This window comes from Cryptomeria japonica, chromosome 7, assembly GCF_030272615.1.
Source record: "Cryptomeria japonica chromosome 7, Sugi_1.0, whole genome shotgun sequence".
NCBI classification, from domain to species: domain Eukaryota; kingdom Viridiplantae; phylum Streptophyta; class Pinopsida; order Cupressales; family Cupressaceae; genus Cryptomeria; species Cryptomeria japonica.
In genome coordinates, this window is record NC_081411.1 from 596661175 (window position 1) to 596682865 (window position 21691).

At 34.9% G+C, this 21691-nt stretch overlaps 1 pseudogene; it reads right to left on the reverse strand.

The window, feature by feature from the left end:
• Positions 1-688: 688 nt before the first annotated feature.
• LOC131856863 (uncharacterized) overlaps positions 689-21691 on the reverse strand; it is a 67125-nt pseudogene continuing 46122 nt past the window's right edge.

Here is a 21691-nt window from a genome sequence, read left to right on the forward strand (position 1 = left end):
CAGGGACATCCAAGCATCTCCCATGGCCAAACAACCCATAAGTGATTTAAAAAAAATTAGAACTTTTTTTCAAACTCCATGCCCAAGGTCAAACCCTCACAGCCTATGGGTCCCACCCAAACCCCACCAACTTTATAAAACTGCCTCCTATTTTTGTTTCAACTCACAAAAACAAAGAGCAAGAAGTTGACAACTGTGAATGTGAGAGTGAGAGTTGCAGGTGCCAGTTGAAAAAGTGAGAGTGTAGAGCAAGAGGGTTGAGGAGAAGTAGGAAGAGAAGTGATGCCAAGTTGTCAATTTGTAATGGTCTACCCCTGTTTTGAAACCAATTTCTTTTGCACCTTTTCAACTATGCTTCTTGACAAACAATTTACTTGAATGCTCTACTGCTAATTTTCAGTTTGTCTTTCTTGATTTTGTGAATGCCAATGTTTGTTTGCTGATACTTTTGAGATGGCATTTTGGCAAACAACAAGAATGCACTAAAAGGGTTTCAATTTGGAATTGATATTGATAGTGCCTATGTCACTTTATAATAATCAAGATTTGCATTCACTGAAATGATTTTAATCAACTAAAGAGCAATATTCATGACTTACAAGTAATAAAAAAACTTACAAGGATGAGGCATATTCATAAATTTTGCAATCCCGCCTTGGATATCAACACTAGAAGCAACTCATATTGTTCATGTACAAACAAGACGATATGGGAGCTCATTATACCCATCAACTTGTGGTGTTTTTGTTTGTGTAGGCTTTGTTGGACCCTGCAATTAAGATTCAATATACATTATTCAATAAGATTAACTATGCAACATAATGAAATATTGAAAAGTGTGTTATCTTGTTGAGCTTCACTTGGTTTCAAGAATAGTTTAATATTCTCTACTTAACAGGGCCAGCCATGTGAAGGTGGAAGCTCATTTGGCCCCTCTCCCCACTAACATCACTCTAAATTCCCGTTAACATCTTATAACATTCATTTTTTCTACCATTAATAAAATATAGCATTCATTCATTAATATCACATAATGTTCATTAACACATAACATTGATTAACATTAATTAGCACGCAACATTCATCATATTAATTAACACATATCATCCATAACCATTAATTAGCACATAATTACATTCACTAACACATAAAAATCAGTCATTATCAAATAAGTTAGATTACAATCATTTCTTTTTTTGTTTTTTCTTTGAAGCTATGAAAAGACTAAGTGGAACATCGGTTTCTTCATCATTTTCCCCCTCTATAGATGTTCTGCCAACTGCTCGTGATCTCGATGTATGCCTAGTCCTATATTGAGGACGAGGACACTGAAGCGAAGGGGGGTCCTCTGCAATAACAAAGAAATGGGTTAAATTCAACAAATAAAAAATATTATTGTTACAAGTATTTCATTAATTTAGAGAACATAACTGTTGCGCTCTTTACCTAATGGGGTCACATCATTTTGTGTAGCCTCAACCTCAACATGTTGAACACCCTCTAGAGCATCTGGAGTTGAAATACTAAAGGTTACATTAATGCTGAACACCAATTGCAATTATATTTGTTTAAAGGAATAACAGTGGTCCTCTTTACCTGAGTGGGAAACATCACGTTCCTGATGTTGTGTACCTAGATCATGCTCCACTTGGTCACCACCGACTACATGCTCTAAAATATTAACAAAAAAGGTTACATGAATTACTACTCTAATTACAAATTAAGATGTTTGATTGTATTAATAGATAAATAAATAAATTTGAATAGCAAATGAATACCTCCACTACTAGGATGCACATCCGGACCTTCATGTGTAGGTGGTGTTTCACAATTAGTAGGCTGCATTCCAATGTCATGCACGTTGGTATCATTGCTTGCTTATTTAAAACAAATATAGTCACTTTATGTTGGAACTCAACATAAATTAGATTATTGGTAAAGTATTCAATTTGAAATAATTTCCATTTAGCATATTTACTTGTGTGACAGATGCACTCGAATATTGTGTATGCCCACTCAATTCTCGTAGCTGATAAGCCACGACTGAATAGCCTTGCTGGTAGGCAATTCTCTTGTCATCTTCTATGGGCGCTCTATTGAATTCAGAGCCTTGCTTTTTTTCTTGGTACCATGAATTTTGCTTGCATTGTTTGATAAAAAAAAAATGTTTGCAATTTATTAATATTTTGATGCAATATTTCGTTTACATGAGATACTTACAATTCGTGCAACAAGTTTCATGTAGCCACCAAAGTCGAGTTTGTGTTGCCCGTGCTTTTCTTGTCTTGCCTTGGTTGTCTTTGACGTGTCACTCAGTCTATAAAAAGTTTGAAATATGTTAGATTATATAAATATAAAGAGTAATTAATTACTACATAATTACATTCTTAATAGTATCTCGTACCTTCTTTTGGCATCTGGTGGTGTATTTCCTTTTTTCCTTTCAATTCTCTCCTTGGCATCCAAAATCAGGTCCTTCCACTCCCTCTTTGGAATCATGGGGGGACACTTGTACTTTAGGTTCCTCTCTAAATGGGTCCTGTATTGGTCCCTCACATACTTTAGATATGTGCCAGCTTTTTCAAGGAGCTTGGTTTTGTCAAAGGTGTCATTTCCAAACCACTCAACCATTTGGTTTGTCAATTCATCTTTTAACCTTTTTTCTTGGTCCTTCCACCTTTTAAAGCAAAAACAAACCTATTAGATTCAAAAATGAACTAAAGCTACATTTATTGCACTTCAAGAAATGGATCAAAGGAAAACTATTCTAGCAATGATATGAAATCAAAATAGTGGATTAGGGTTAGTTCACATATGATGTACCATCTTTTACGTATGGTGGGCCCAAATATCTGCAATGCAATGTCACTAAGATGTTTATAGAAAATATCACTACCTCCAAAAAATTCATGGGATCATTAGTCCAAAACGAGTGATCATAAAGTAAATTACAATTAGAGTATATAAAATAATAATTTTAAAGTACCTGGAACCTTTTGTATCTTTAAGGGAATCATTTCTTCGTCACTCACCACCAATGTGGCCTGCAACGTTCCCGTACTAGCAATACGAGAAGATCCAGGAAATGATGGTATGTTATCAACAATAGTCACCTCTGGCATATCCTCATGTGCATCTCCTCTTGCAAAAAATGAATCCACTATGAAATGGCATTAGAATTCAAGAAATAACGCTTGAAGGGAAATAAACACATGATAAAAGATAGAGAAAAAGAGGGATCTACCAATAGTGGGCGGGCCAATATGATGTGCAATAGAGGATGTCTGCATGCTATGTGTTGCCGACATTGTAGTTGACAATACAAGTGAGGGTAACCTCTGATGAGGTGGCGACGATATTTGCACAGGAACATTGACAACACCTAAAGAATAATACATTAAATATACGAAAAGTGCAAGAATTGTAAACAAGGATGAACCTTTTATTTTGAAAATTGACAGTATCAAGTATGATGTGTTTTGGGTACTCAGAGTGATAAGCCAAGCAAGTGATAATACAAGAAAATCATCATCACTTAAAGATCCTGCAACACCCTGATCATGGCAACGACTTTCATGAGGGCAGATAAATTGTTGTAAAAACAATACGTACATATTTTAGTTAATGACATAAAAGAGAATAAAATATAAACCATTATTGAACTTTTGTTATAATTAAAGCTTTCATTATTGCTTACTTGCAAGTTTTCTGCTGTCCGAAGCAATAATTCCACCCTCTCTCGTATCTCATCAATAATAGGATGCACGGCTACCAAAGCAACAATCTCTTTTCTAGTTTTTTTAAGTGGTATTTTAAAGAATTCCATAAGTTGTGTGGAATCTTCAAGGTCATCATTGCTTAACCCTAATGATTCCACATCCCTAGAGAGGTGCTCAGATACTGCATCTCCCTTTCCCTTTCCCCGAACATCTGTTTGTGTCAAGAATATCATTAACAATTACAAAATTAGTATAAATCACTAAAAAAAGAACATAATAATGTAACAGTTTGATTCTATCTAATTTGTACAATTACAATGAGGTTTACTTGCTCGGTAGAAGTGTCGCAACCTACATCCCAGTCTGCGATATGTGATGGATCCATGTCGCCCTGTGACAAAGAAAAAATATAAAAAACGTTAGCGAAATTAAATCAATAGACTTAGCAAAAAAACTTCATAATAAAATGGTATATTGGATTCATTAATTGGAGGTTGGTTAATTTAAATGGTATATAGTACATACCACCCCCATGATATTAACTTTGTTTGTATCTATATGATTCAAACTGTAATTGATTAGAAGCTCTTCGCCTGCACTTATTAATTTTATCGCACATACAAATACACGATTTCCCTTGCCCGCCTCAAATATGCAATTTGGTTGTTTATTAGTTGACCTAGGTTGTGTACTATTTATAAAACCTGCAATATTTCCTATTGCTTTTGGTTGACCATCAATGTATATAGCCACTCATTTACTTTGATCATTATCTTTTTGTTGTATATAATTTGCTGACAGTGCATACCTACACATACTTTTTTTATATTTAACAATTTGCATCCAATTATTGTAATTGTAACAAGGTCCAATAAACTCCATCAATTCAACAACTCTATTGTAATAGACCTTTATGTTGTCCATGGAAAATAAGCCTAAACCATGTAACGACGAAGGTGCTATGCGATATATCCTATCATTAACACAAAAATTAGTGTTTATTGGAGGAAGTTCCTTGGGCATCCATTGTTTCTATAGATGTTTGTATCTCAGTGGCACCTCAATGTCGCCTTTGGTCTCATCATCATAAGAACATGACCCCCCTTGAGCAAGGAAAAATTTCATGCATTTATTGAATTTTCTTCTAATCTTTTGACCTCTTGTTGATCTCCCTAATGTAGACCTACTACATGTGTCACTTTCATTTTCTATTCCTGCATTTTTGTCACTCGACGAAGACAGATCTAACAAATGCCTATTTGGGGGTACCTACACTCCATGAAATGAGAGAGTTAATTGGTAATGAGAGAGAAATTTTGCAAATGAGGGTAATGTTGATGAAGAAGTTAGCCCTAAATTTGATTTTGGGATTAAAATTGGAATAAGTCCAACTGGGGCGTCAAGTGTTGATAATTGTATTAGATTTGTTGCTAATGTCGAGGTTTGAAAAACTGAGGAAGTTTGTTTTCCAAGTAATTTTTTAAAAATAAATTGTTTCTATAGGGTGTATTGACTAGTTATACCTGTCCATCCATGAGACTGTGTAGGATCCTTGTCAAAGGGGTTCAGGGTCCTGTACAATGTAATTCAATTATCTTATGTTAGCTAAAAATTACATAGTACACAACATGAACAACATGAACTTTGTAGACAAAAGAGTATTAAATAATAAAAAGATGTTATAAAAATCATTGTAAATTTTTTAATTCCTTACCTTTACTTTATGTAGACTATGCAGGATCCTCAACTAAATGGTTGACGATGTCTGTAGTCAACGACCTATTCCCACCAAGGGTGACAGCATCACACAGGGACTATACCTGAAATCAACACCATCAATTGAGCATCATAAGTATTACTACATTTGTAAGTTGATAAACAATAAACACATATGTATCATAAGCATCATAAGCATCACATGATATGCCATCATATATGTAATTGAGCATCACATATGTGTCATCATAAACATGTAATCCATCACATATGTATCATAAATCACCATCCATCATATAGGTAATAAACAATCCACATTCTATAAATAAACACAAAGTTCAAAAAATGTCACATGCATCATCATAAACATGTGATCCATCACATATGTATTTTAAATCAACATCCATCACATAGCTAATAAACAATCCAATTTCCATAAATAAACACAGTTAAAAAAATGTCACATAAATAGTCACTCTCCCTATCTCCATCTCCATATTAAAAGGTGCATCATGAATTAATTGTGTAATGGCGTTACAATTCAAAACATAATGACTTAATTATGTAAAAAAAATTCTATCAAGAAGTCAATATTAAATAGATAATATACTAATCGCATACCTCATACATTTCATTCATCATCATGAACATCAAGGTCATCATTGCCAACATCATCATCATCATCATCATCATCATCATCATCGTCATCATCATCATCATCATCATCATCATCATCATCACCATCACCATCACCATCACCATCACCATCACCATCATCATCATCATCTTCTTCTTCTTCATCATCATTGAGAAACTGTCGATCGTGATCATCATCCACTTCATCTTCTACTTCTTCGGTATCTTCTTCTTCCATCACATTATACTTTATCAGCCTTCCTCTTGGATCTTGTCTAACAACAAATGACCAACCCGGTTTATGTGGAACCTCTAAGTAAAATACTTGCTCACATTGACTTGGAAGAACATAGGGCTCATCCCCAACTAGTTCAAATGACCTTGTATTTAGCATTGTAAAACCATTATCATGTTCAATAACAGTTCTATCAGGATCATTTTTATTCAATCATAGCTTGTACCATTTGACGACAAACAAAACTAATTTGAAGGAATTAAAGTCACACTCAAGTATATCATCCAAAATGCCATAGTATTGATTTTTAGACTATTGAGGATGCATGTCATTTCTCGATGAAATATTTGTCACCTCAAAGACTGCAGTGATGCCAAAATCACAAGTTTTCTTCGTGTCATCCAACTTTTTTATGTGAAATATATGACCATTGCAGTACATAGTGTTGTGGTGTTTGACCTGTGATATGTCAAACATGTAAAATTTATTGCATTGTGAGTTGATAAACATATGGGTGATTAATAAATTTATACGTACTTGTTTATCTCTTAAACCATATGCTAAATCTATTTCCCTTTGCATAACATTGGAATCTCCATTATGACGAGCTTCTTTAACCAATTAAGCCACACCTTCCCATGTTAACATGCGTCCAAAATGTTGACAATGTTCAATCCATACTGTCATCCAATCAAGATTGTTTGCAATATATAAATGTAGTGCATCCCACTCTCGACCAACTGTACAAAAAATAAATAGACATCTTACAATTGATTTATTTTGAAGATTAAGAATTAATTAACTACAATAACATCTTATAATTACCTCTCACTTTCCTCAATCTACCTTTCCCTGTCAAGTACTCCCCTTCGAATTTGTTAATGGGGTTGGGATCCCAAATGTGATCCACGTGGATCTTTGCTGCAAACTTAGGAAGATATTCAGAAATGTACACCATAGTCTGGTATACCATATATCCCTCCACCATAGAACCCTTAGGATGTGCTATTTTTCAAACCAAAGCCTTCAAAAATTGCAAGTGCCTCTCAACCATCCACATTGACCTAGTGTGTACAAGTCCACACAATTCAATCTCCTCAACTTGGTGTATGAGGTAGTGTTCTTGTGCATTGAAAAAAGATGGAGGTAGACACTTTTACATTTCACACATTAAATGATGAATTTTTCTCTTCCAATATTTTATATCGTCTTTATGGATTTCTTTACATGACAACCACCTACAAGATATTCAAGACACAAAAAAATATATTACATAACAAGTAAAACAAATAGCAAATATAATATCTATACAACAAACTGAACAAATATCACTACTTACCTCATGTACTTTCCAAGATCATATATGACTTGCTTGACATTATTATCGAAGTCGTCTGGGAGAGATAGAGGTAGAACGTACTGCAACAATTATAAAATTATCTTTTTATTTTTTTGTAATATAATACAATTAAAAGTACATGTACGTGCAGTACTTAAATACATACTAAAAACACAAGAACATGAATTACCTTAATGAAGGTATGCCAATCATGCGTTTTCATCCCTGGCGCAAATTCACTTTTCTTTGATATGAGATTGTTTATGTTTGCAGCAAATCCTGTGGGAAATCAAATTTTTCGTATGACTTCTTTTATAGCATTGCTTTGCTAGTCCGTTAATAACCAAGGAAGCTCACTTATATTAATCTGGTCTCCATGGCTATTTGATTGAATGACATTTATCATTGCATGATTGGAATCCTAAATGTCACTACATATTTTGACAATTTTTTCTTTGTCATACCTTCCATCCAATATTCTCCATACTGTCTCTGTTATATTCTTTCCAATATGCATACTATCAAACAAATGAACAATTTGTAACTGCTCGTAGTAGGGCAACCTACTAAATTGTTGGGGATAACTTTTTAGTCCCTTAGGAAGGTGGTCATTTATGCCTTCACGACCTTCATGATCATTAATCACATCATCAGTAAACAAAACAAAATAGAAAAGATGTTTTATGACAAACCAATAGATGGAATGGCATTACCTTGATGATTAATTCTATTATATTCCAACTTCCACAGGTGAGGTGTCATTCTTCATGGCTTTGATGTATTCTCTTCTTTCCCATTGAAAAGATGTTTTTCAGCATTTCGATACTTATGATTTTTGTGGAGAAAGTGCCTATACTCATCAAAAACCTTCTTTCCTAAACTTTTTGAATGACGAGATTTCATCTTTGGACCACAAATAGGACATGCAAATTTTCCCTTTGTTTGAAGAGCTACAAGATAATGTATAATTGGATTAAATATGATAATTTTTTGAATTATAATGTTCATGCACAACTTAAACACTATAACATACCACAAAAATGTGTTAGCCCTAGGGCATCGTGTATTGTCCACAAAAGCATCACATGGAATGGAAATTGTCTTTGTCCTATTGGTCTAGAGATGTCATACATAGTGACACCATTCCATAACTCAAGCAACTTGTCAATAAGAGGCTCAGTATATACATTCATATCTTTAACTTGGTACTTACCTAATCGAATGAACAAAAACATTACATAATTATTATGACCATTTTACTGCAATATTTATAATTAAATTTAGATGACTATATTTAAATGATAAAATACCTAGAACAATCATTGCCAACATTATGTGCTCCCTCTTCATTGACATCCATGGAGGAATGTTATTTTTGATAACAAAAACAAGCCACACTGAGTAAACATATCTCATCTCTCCAAATGGTTTGACATCGTCCGTTGCCGATGAAAGCCTGAGATTACGAGGTTCTTCTTTAAAGTGTGGCCACTTTTCCTCTATGTCCATAAATATTGAACCATCCACAGGCATTCAAATAATGTTATCTCGACTTCTATTGTGTGCATGGTAATCCATAATTTGTGCCAAGCTAGTGCACTTGAATAATCATTGCATATGTGGAATAATGGGAATATAGCGAAGAACCTTGTGAGGAACCCTTTTTGTTATTTGATCTGTTTGATATCTATTGATATGACATTCAAGGTGTTCAATTCGAAATTCATGTTGTTTGTGATATATAATATGAACATTGGGACAAGCATCTATTGCTTGATACTCCATTCCAATATCTTTCATAACGGCAGATAATTCTCGATATGAGCGAGGTAGAATATTTGATGGTGGTAACAAAAACTCACCTATCAATCTACAACAAAAAAATATAATTTGTTAATATAAAGAATATTAATGGTACACCATGATTCATAGTTTATTATGACATATATGACATACCTTAACATACATGAGATTGTTATGTTGGATAAACCATTCATAACCTTCAAGTTCACCAACAACAATACAACAGAGAGAAGAGTTGTCTATGAGCCTTCGTAAAGGGCCTAAGATGCCTTCTCAAGTAGAGGGACATCATGAACAACATCAAGGTCATCTTCATCATCATGATCAGCTATGCGAGTACTAAATGTGTTATGGATCAATGTTTTTGTACCATCATCTTCAATTGTGTTTTCTGGCTCATGATTGTCATCTTCCATGGGATCATTATCTTTAGCTTTGATATTCACACCTCCATGTTTGTCCACTTTGAAAGCCATATTCTCCAGGTTGTGTTGATCCATACCATGTGCTCCAGGGTGCTCGACCTATATAAAATTGATAAACATAAATAAACCATGATCATGATCTCATCATCGCGTGATTTATTATGTATATAAATTGTTAAAATGATATAATGAAAAACTTACCAATGGATGATAATCATGTCCACCTTCAATGTGACCATGCAACCTACAATGTTTCTTCACTATTTTGATTAGAAGTCTTCTAGTCTTTAACCCCTTAAAAATTTTGCACGGACAATAGCATTTCCCATCACCTTTTATTTTCAAGTTAGACCACAATCTAGCAATTGTCTCCTTATTTTGTTGTTCGTTGATATTGTCTGACATGGTCTTTCTTCACAAGAAAGAAAATTGGTCTATAGAACTAGTTATATAGAAGTTGAAATGTTAGTTATGAAATCACGTTTCAGTATAATATACCAAATTAAATTACTTGAAAATAGAAATTATCATCATTGAACCAAAACCATTTAACTCTTCTTTTTCATCTCAAAACATATCTAATGGCTTTGTGGTATGCAATCCTTGTATAATATATTAAGTTGACTAATGTCTAAGTGGGTTAATCCATGAGTGTCTAATGTGAATTCAGTATCCTAAACATTGGAGAGACCTTATCTAACTTTCCTAATCAATGTGGTTGTTGTCCTAATATGAAATACTAAGTTCTACCCTTGCCTCTGCATCAAACTTCTCACATCATGTTTATTCAACAAAACACACTAATATGAATTGAGCCAACACCATGAGAATAGGGTCAAGTATCATGGCAACTAATCATATACGTGAAGATGGGGTTCACACATAAGTGTTGGCTCTCAACAATGCCACACTTCAAAAATTGTCAGTCTCAAGACTTGTCCTATTGGGTGACCACCCATTGATGGCCACAAGGCCAAATCAATGTATGTAGTCTTCAAACTCCTAACTCTAGGCTAGGAGGACCCTAAAGAAGGTCTATGAACACTCACTTGGTATTACAATAGAAAGATCCTTCCTCTAGAACTTTGTTTGCAATGCACACATCAATATTGGTAATAATTGTTATGATGGATGGTCTATTAGGATGGTAAATAAAATGCTTATTCTTTTTCCACCCTTTGAAACTACAACAAGGTATTTGACTTGGTAGGGTCCCCACACATCACTTCGACAACAAACATTAGGCAATTCAACCTTTTTCCTTCTCAATGCATTTTTTTTTGTCTTTCACTAGTTTTCTCAGTCCGATACATAGGGATATCAGACCTTTCATGGCATCATCACACACGCCTTCCAATATGTAGTCCTTTCATATTTTAGGTGCCTACACACTATGTTGTTGTTAAGTATTGATGTAGTCTTAAGACATCTCATGACTCCATTACATGTCCACACTTGGGTTTACAAACACAACTTTGTCAAAACAAAAACAATATCAGTAGTAAAACTATGACTGTGACAATCAATACACTTAGGACAGTCATAGAAATTTAATCTATTTCATTTGGTTTTGATCGACAAACCCTTCTAAAGGTTTCATAGGGTCCCCTCACCCCTCTCTCTATCATCAACCACTTCAAAATACCAATCGCTTGGTCTTCCCACCAAATTCTTCCTTGATATGATACATAGCATGAAAAAAGGTCTATCATCAAGCATGATATGATACATAGCATGAAAAAATGCACATAAAACCCCAATTTCATTAAGCAAAACTCTTGGATAGAATTCCAAAGGCCTATTTATTCCCATCCAAGTGTGTTACAACCTCAAACCACCATAAACTAACTTTCCAACCATTTTTTAAAGAAGTTTCTACAAGAAATGCAAAAGTTGTCATGGCAATATGACACTTTTTTCCCAATGGACCTCAAACCTTCACAATTAGGTCTCTATTTGTTGTTAGAATGTGATCTATGACTAAGTATTAGAGGATCTTACTAACTTGGGTATCATGCTTTTATGTGTCTCTGACATGACTCCTAGTAACTATATAAGGATCTTACTAGTCCTAGATCTATGCCTTGTCTTTTTGATATGGTTCCTAGTGAGAATATATGAATCTTAGTAGTTCTAAATGTCATAAATTTGTGTTTTGCATGCTCCATGTGTGTTACCAATGTTACTCATATTACTCACTTTGTACTTCCCTTTTATCTCAATATTGTAGATTGACAATATCATAAGTCTTGGGAGCTACCGCCTTTCCAAACTTGTAGTCATCTTGACTCTTCAATATCTTGGTGAAAGAATATTTGGTTTCTCCATATTTTCCAAAGAGTAAATGAGCATAATTTCACACTCTTGCTAAGAGGGGGCTAAATATTGCATCATAAGTTGTATCTCTTTAAAAATATACACTAAGTTTGGACTCAATTTAAGTGGTTGTGCCTTATTTATGCCTAATTGTACTTAGGTTTGACAATGTTTCCATAAATTTGTCTCATTCCCTTATTCATGATGTTCCCCATGGCTCATTTTTATAGGACTAGGGTCTTGGGAACCCTTATTCATGGAAATTGGACCTAAAATTTGAAAGATGAATGTTGGATTCATAAATAGTAGGAATTTCCTCTCCAAATTTGGACTTTTGCAAAAGTTCAATTTGAAAAGGTGCAAGGACCATCCATATAAGGTCTATCTTGAAAATTAAATGATAATACCATCCATGCATATTAAATGATATAGTCAAGTAATAAAGAAGGAAAACCATTTCCTAAAGTTTTCAAATGATTTTAAAGATGCACAACAGTCCATTAAATGCAATTCACTAAAAAATAAAACAAAGTATTCTACGAGATAGTGGGTAAGATGCTTGGAATGAAGTTAAATAGACAAAGAAAAACCATGAATATTACCAAGTCAAAAGGAGTAGCTATGACCTCTTAGGTGTTTTTTCATTTGCATAAATTAGACTTCTTAAGGATAGAAACACATGTAGATAGTAGTATGAAGTCTTTTTGATGATTTTTGAAGTAGTTGAAGGAATGGCTTATTTTAGTTATATCTAACCCAACACAATTTCAAATCAAAGTAAGGAATAAAACCATATGTCCTATAAGTTTGGGAAGCTAATTGAGTAGCTGGATAAGGTAGATCATGACTATAGGGTAGTCTTGAGACTCTTTTAACTCGATTAGAACATGTACCAAGTATCTAGGAGCTTACAAAGCCAATTCAACCATATTTCAAGTGAAAATGCAACAAAAGGAGTAAAAGATTTGAATACACCTCAAAAACCACTCCGGTAGCCAAGTAGGTGGAAATAGGCTTTTCCAACATTTTTTTTCTTCATAGATGCAGCCCTATATTCTCTTTATTATTTGAGATGAGAGATACATTGTTGGCAGTTCTGTTATTATCCAGTCCAGTATTGATCTAATCTTGATATTGTCATACAAGGAGTGACTATCCTAAGTGCTTGATACTGTCACAAAAATTAAGTGTTGCAGTAGTGAATCTTCCTTTGACCTTTGGGTGGTTGGGAGGGTAAAGACCCATGGTGGTATATGTTTAGTGGTTCTTGTAAGAGTATCCGAAAGTACATTGGTTTTTGGATATCTGGTACATTTTGTGAGTTGAGTACCAGGGGGGATTAGAAGACCCAGTTGAAGGAGGATTTGTGTGAATAAGGGTTGAGGGTGTTGGTGGTGATTGAATGTTGGATAGTTGGATTGTGACTTAGACATGTTTATTTGTCCTTTTGAGTAACTTGTGGCCATGTGAGGGGTCTTGTGAGTAAGTGAAGGGTTGACACCTAATTGAATAGGTGAGTTGGGAGAAATATCTCCCTTGTTGGTTGAGTTTATTGGCTTCTTTGCATCAACATGCCTTTTCGCTATCAATCCATTCAAACTTCCACCCAAAGATTCAATCTTGTCAAAGTTCAAAATAAATTTCCTTGTTGTCCTTACTATCTTGCATCAACTTTCATATGACTAGGTAGTCTTTTGCTTAGAACTATCATCTTTCATGGTAGGATACCATCTCAGTCCCTTGAGTTAAGTTAGCTTACCTTTAGAATTTATCATTTCCTAATCAAGTTGTTCAAGGGGAAAATGTCACTAATCAAGTTGAAATGTCAATTTCTCAATCTGCCTAAGCTAAAAGGTTAAAATAAATTGCAAAAGATAGAACAAGGCTATGAGAAAATGAATCATCAGTATTACCTAAATCCACATTATCAACAAAATCTAGAAATAACCTTGTATGTAAATAATTTATCATGTCAAAATTGCCAATTCTAACATGAAAATGAGACCAAGGAAAGATCTAGAACAACTACTACTATTCATTCACATGTTCCTTATTAACCTTAATCACCACGAAAGATGCACAAATTGGTTATAACAAAGAAGATGTTTCATAAATGTAAATATTAATTCAGGACTAAGAAAAATGAAAGAAATAAAAGAATACCAAACAATAAAAAAAGACTACCAATACCGTTGCAAACTATGAACTTCATTTGCATTAATTCTTCAAAATATACTAGCAAAGCACAAGTACTCAATCTACAGCCTATTGCTAAATGTCTTTTGAAAGAAAATACATTAATGAGTGTTACAAATTTTGGACCTTAAATAATCAATTATTAGACCCTCAAAATGAATTTTGAAATTAAATTTATAGGGAGACTTTTTCTTCAAAATTAGAGATTAAATTCCACCCAAAACCTTATCAAGCTAAGAGGTACAATCAACACATAAGATACTAGCCTATAACTAAATTAAGAACTATAAGTTGACTCATGAAAATGAAACATATGTCAGAAGGAACTTAGAATGTGGAGTCAAAGAAGCATGGAGAACAAGAAAAAGAGGATCTATCTAGGCCCCCACCCCCAAGATGGCTCCTCCAAAATTTTAAACTTAGGTGCACAAGCAACAAGATGAAGAACAAAGGCTAAAGTAGGTTGTAACTACCATGAACCCGTCCATCCAAAGTGATGAGAATCTAGATGTTCCTAAGTGGATACGATTCAACTTTGAAAGGATAAAGAAGAGAGTATTGAAGAAAGTAAGTTTGCAAAAGATGATCATTGAGGTTGAGGCTGCAAGGAAGCCAAAGAAGGCAATGACTTTGTATGCCACATAAAACTATGCAAAAGGAGAGATAATTGCCAATACCCTAAAATAGAGAAGATTTAGTAAAAACTGCCAATACCCTAAACTAGGGTAACCCGAGACAGTAAGAAAATGGTTCGAGGGTCATATAGACTAGCTTTATACTGTATGTTAATTACAAAGTGATAAGTTGTGTGGTTGGATATTTTTAGTCCACCCCTTCTACATTAGGATTGTGTTGAACCAAACACACTTGTATCTCCCTAGGGCTTTCGGGTCGGGTGTGTTAGGTTGGTTGGCAAGAGAAAGAAAGGCTTGCTCAAAAAACACTGAATGAAGGTTGCAAATCACTTGAATAATATTCATTCCCATTGTTTTCTTGTGTGTTGGTTTGATCTCCATAGATTCAGCAGCCAGAGGCACACACCACCCTATATATTAGCTTGTACAATAATGATCAATCAACACATATACAGGAGGAAGGGATTGCTTCGACAAAATTGAACACTCACGCCTCAATCACATTTCTATGGGTTTACAAGGAGTGGATTCCTACAGGGTATTACGCATTCAGGGAACCACACCTTTGACTAGGAGCCATCCGGCCTGAGATTGGATAATCAATATGAATACGAGATTGACCAATTTGCATAAAAAACTAGGGCAATTAACCACCACGTCTCATTTCCTAACATATTTTGCATAAAAAAGAAATCTCTCATACTCCAAGAGTTGCTTCCACAATCGGTCAATATCCCACAAGAATGCAGGCATAGCTAACATGTATAAAAGCAAAAGTTGTAGAATCTCTTGAATGGTATATTTTTTGCAACATGAAATTAAGGTGAAGAATCTACCTCCTGCACAGGATTGCAAGCAACGCACAAATGCCTTCGATGTGGGTTTGATCTTGTTGGGGGTTGAAGTCGCCACAGACGCCTATGCAGGATTACAATGCACAAATGACTTGCCCTCTTCTTTTTTTAAAGTAATGGCCATTGTTGTCAGAATTACGATGAACTCGAGCACTTTTTTGAATTTTTTTTTTTCATTGCTAAAGCCTTTTGCATCGAAACCAAATGGCAAATTTCCATAATAATTCTAAAGAATGCGAGCATTTTTTCAAAAAAAAATCAAATTTGGTCACAATATACCTTCTTTGTTGGAAACCTCAGTTGGAAATCTAGTACAAATGTATTAATGGGACACCATATGACCCATAAGAACACCATATAATGACATGTTCTAAGGGGTCTTATGGTGTCCTAAGGGGTCATAGAACACCATATGACCTCTTAGGACACCATAAAACCCATAACAACACCATATGGAGTCCTAAGGGGTCGTATGGTGTCCTAAGGGGTTGTAGGACACCATACGACACCGCATGGTGTCCTAAGGGGTTATATGGGGTCCTATGGACACCATATGCCCCATTAGGATACCATACCACACATATTGACACCATATGGTGTCCTAAGGGGTCATAGGACACCATATGACCCCTTAGGACACAATATGACCCCTAACGACACCTAAGGGGTCATATGGTTTCCTAAGGGATCATAGAACACCATATGACCCCTTAGGACATAATATGACCAATAATGACACCATATGGTGTCCTAAGGGGTCATATGGTGTCTTGATGGGTTGTAGGACACCATATGACCCCTTAGGATGCCATATGGTATCTATCTCTTTCCCTCTAACACTTTTTACCTCTCTCCCTCCCAACCCCCTTCTCCCTCTCACCCTCTATCTCTAACTCTCTCACACTCCCCCTCTCTTAGGTGTCTCTATCTTTCATTATCTCCCCCCCCTCTCTCTCTCTCTCTCCCTCCCATTATTTCCCCCTCTACCCTTCTCTCTCTCTCTCTTAGGTGTCTCTCTTTCCTATTCTCTCCATCTTTCCCTCTCTCAAGTCTCTCTCTCTGCCTCTAACACTCTTTCTTTCTCTCCTATTCCCTTTCTCTTTCTCTCTCAAGTATCTCTCCCTCTCACACTCTCTTTCCCTCTCTTCGTCCATCTTCTCTCTTCTCTCTCCCTCTCTCCCTCCCAAGCCTAACCTAAGAGAGAGAGAGATACAAACTAATTGAGAGGGAGGAAGGGAAGGGTTGAGAGAGAGAGAGGTTGATGGAAAGAGAAGAAGATACTAGAGATAGAGAGAGCCTATGTGAGAGAAAGGAATGGAGGAAGGGAGGGGTTGAGAGAGAGTTTAAGTGAGAGAGATGGAGGAAGGGAGGGGTTGAGGGAAGGAGAGGGGGAGAGAGAGATCTCAAGTGAGAGAGAGGGAGGGAGGAAGGCAGGGCTCTCTAATTTTGTCTTTTTCACTTCGTCCCTCCTTCCTTCCCTATCTATTTTTCTTTATCTCTCACTCTTAAAAATCCCTCTCCTTCTCTCTACCTACCACTCTTTTCATCCCTCACTACTTTTAACTTCCCTAACTCTCTACATCCTTCTCTTCATACTCTCCCTCTCTTGAAATATCACCTCCACTTCTATCTATCTAACCTATCTATATCTCTCTCTCTTATCTTTGCACCTCTCTCTCTCTCTCTCTATCTAGGTATTTAGATAAATATTTTACGGGGGGAGTGCAAAACTTTAGGTAGATTATGTAGATAATAAGAGCTTAGTGATTACTGAAATTTGATTATATTTGAGAAACTATAATATCTAAAGCTTGGAGAGAGAGGAGAGAATGAGATAGAGAGAGGTGAAGAGAGGATGAGAGAGATAGGAAAATAGATAGATCTAGAGCCTATGGGAGACAAATAGAGTGAGATAGAGATATAGCAAGTGAATGATGATACAAGCCTACTGATTACTAAAATTTGACTAAGTCTGAAAAATTATAGGATCTCCTAAAATATAGAATCTGCATTATGACTCCTAGAGATGTGAAACCACTCTCAAACATCCTGACAATATATACATAAAATGAAACTTAAAGTAATACTTAAATTTTATTTTTTATGTATATATCCTACTGAAAAACCTAATGGAATGCTAAATGAATTGCATACAATTCCATATTACTAATCTAACGTTATTAATTTGAACCCCGTATGCGGTTTGTCTTCTTAAAACCTCGTACGCAGTTTTGTTTATTGAAACCTTGTACGCACTTCATATTCAAAATACCCCATATGTGGTTTTGTTTATTAAAATTGTGTACACACTTCATATTCAAAATACCTTGTACGTGCTTTAGTTTATTTAGGCTTTTGAATAGGCTTGGATGACAAAGCTGCGGGTTGGAAGTTTGATTTCCCTCCATTTCCCTCCTTTTTGGTATGTTTTGATTTATCAACTTGGTTTCTTTACTTTTTCATCATTAGGTTTACACTTCATCAACTAGGTATTTCTAAAATTGCCACCATGTTTTCACCCATCTTCTGAGCTTTCTAACCATGTAATTTTTTTAAAATTTGAACAACAATAACATATTATTCTTGAATTTCTTTTACTAGTGTCTCCATAGTTCTGAGAGACATATGTGTACCATTTTTTTAATAATTTTTGATCTACTTATCTAAATTTAAAAAACTTTATATATTATTGTAGTGCACTTGATTCTTTACAATTTAAAAAAAAAAATCATTTTCGATTGTTTTGGTGCAAGTTATGCTTCACACACGAATAGGTACCTGATTTTTAGGATGTGCTCGATTCGACAAATCATAAAAAAAAATACTGAACAAAAAATTACAAAAAAATACACAAATTCTAGTGCTCACTCTTAACTATCTTTCTACAAAAGGATTTGTCAAAATACTTAATCTAACTATGAATTTTTTGATGCACACATCAGACACTATGTTATGTTTTTCAGAAAAAATTAGGATCTGTTTTTCATGTGCGAAGGATTTGACCCCACTAATATTATCCAATTTTGAAAAACATTAGTAGTTTGGAAACTAGATTCAAAGTACTACAATCTTTGCTCTTTGAGTATCTACATATCTTGAGTGGATGACACTCAACTTTCTCCTCCAAGTTCAGGTTTACTTGATTATAGAAAAAAAGTCTACACTTATACCCACCTTTTTGCACACCATCTTGGTGCACTTACCCATATAGAATTAAAATCGAGATTCCAAGTCATTAATTGTATTATCAATGTAACATAGTTACATCACTGTGAGTCTTCTTGAGCCTCTTTGATCATTTTATGAAGAGAAACTTTAGCATATTGATGTGAGTTGCTAATGTGGAGAAGAGATATTCCAAGTCTCTTCGATCCAACACTTGTAACCACATCATTGTGACTTTCATGCATTGAGAATGAATTCTTCATGTTTGTTCGATCAACAATAGTAACCATATCAGTGTGACATGATTCATGTCTCTTCGATCCACCAATGACTAACATGAACATGGAGAACTAAAGACCATTGATGAGACATTCCTATATCAAGAAAAAAGTTGTAAGGTCTCTTCAATCTAACAATTGGTTTGGCCAATGTTCATCGGAGAGACTTATTTGTATTGGGGAGGGAGTTTCCAAGTTTTCTTGGCCATTACTGCATTTCCACCTTTATCAATGAGAATTTATTATATCGAGGAGACTATCACTTCAATGTGATTGTTATTGTTGATCAGTAGAACATCATGAAGCTTCCATCAATGACTCATTGTATTGCCAATGAGTGCCCACAATTAGAAATGACAAAATGTGTGAAATTTTTACTCACACTTTGAATTCAGTGTGTGGCATGAATAACCACTGAAAGAGCATGTTGTAGGATGAATGTTGCAAAATCATATAACCTGGACACAACACCAGTCACCAATGCTTGATCTATTGACATCAATGGCAATACCTAACTGCCTGAGATCAATAATCTCCTCATTTTTTGTTGATGGAAAAACTCTTGTTGGCATATTTCTGATTTGAATTGCTACTGCACATTATTCTATACTCTCTCTACTCACTCTGCCATCACTCCCCTTGGGAACTATTAGAAGCATGCCCCTTTGACATCAATAAGAAAGGGTGGTTTGAAGCTCTGATCTACAACCTATTCTTAATTGCAAACCCTTGCAAACACTATGTTAGACATCTCTTACCCTTTGTTGTTTGCAATAATATCTTTCCCCTTGTCCAAAGAATTTTGCTTTCTCCCCCTGAGAGGAACAACCCTATTTAGGAATAAGAAAATAATACAATAGCTCTTCCTAAAACCATATCATCATAAATATTAGTCTAGTCGATGGAGGGAAGGGGTCAAACCCCCAACCTTTATGGTAGAAGTTCAAATATATCCTTGGAAAGAGGCTTGGTAAAGATCGGCTAGATGATCTTTAGTAGGCACAAATTCCATTTTCACCTCATTGTTGGTTACCTTTTCTCTCAAGAAATGATATTTGATGACTATTTTCTTAGTTATTGAGTGCATAACAAGATTCTTGGAAATGTTAATAACACTAGTATTATCACACATAATACAGATAGGCTCAGAAAATTTTGCCTTTATATCCTTGAGAGTTTTCTTCATCCAAAGAACTTGTGTACAATAAGAAACTGCTACTATATATTCTACTTCAACAAGATTCAACAGTAAACAAAGAGACCTATTCCTATTTCTTGCTATGCCATGACACCAACCTGTTACCAAGAAAGAAGGCTCCACCAGTTGTACTCTTCCTATCATCAAGGCAGCCAACCCAATCTACATTTGTATAAGCTTTTATTGTAAAATTATCACCTCTTGGATACCACAAACCATAATCTATTCACTACATTCACATGTGATTCTATGGGAGATGACTGGAATCTATCCACCATACAAAAAACATGCATGATATTAGGTCTTGAAGCCACTAAATACAACAAACTTTCTATCATTGGCCTACTCTTAGTTTGGTCTACATTAGGTGATTCATCATTCAAGCTTAACTTTGAATCTTTCACCATTGGAGTACTCACTGGTTTGCATCCAACGATTTGAATTTCTTTGAGTATTTGCTTTGCATATTTAGTTTCGGAGGTAAAATGTCTTTATCTAGCTATGAGATTTGCAATCCAAAATAGAAAGACAATTCTCCCAGCATAGACATTTCAAATTCAGACTTCATTTGATTTGAAAAATCCTTGCACATGTCATCATTACTACCTCCAAGCGTTATGTCATCTACACAGATAACAACAACTAACAAATGCTCACCTTCTGATTTAAAATAGAAGTTGTCAATACTACCTCTTTTGTAACCTTGCTGTTTTAGGTACTTGTCCAACTTTGAATACCATGCCCTAGGGGCTTGTTTCAAACCATACAAGGCTTTCTTAATCTATATACATAAACTATTTCATTTTCTGATTGAAAAGATTTTGGTTGCTCCATGTATTCTTCTTCTCCCAAGTTACCATTTAAAAATGTTGATTTGACATCTATTTGAAATAAAAAAATTATGAACAGAGAAAGCTAGAAACATTCTTATTGCTTCCAATCTTGCTATAGGTGCAAAGGTTTCTTCAAAGTCAATACCTTCAAATAGTGCATATCCTTTGCATATCAATCTTTCTTTGTTCCTTACACTTTTGCCATTTTTATCAAGCTTGTTTTTGAATACCCATTTGGCTCCAATTACATTCTTGTGAGAAGGCCTAGGAACAAGTTCCCATGTGTTGTTCTTCTCAATCTAATTTAAATCCTCTTTCATTGCCCTTATCTAGAATTCATTCT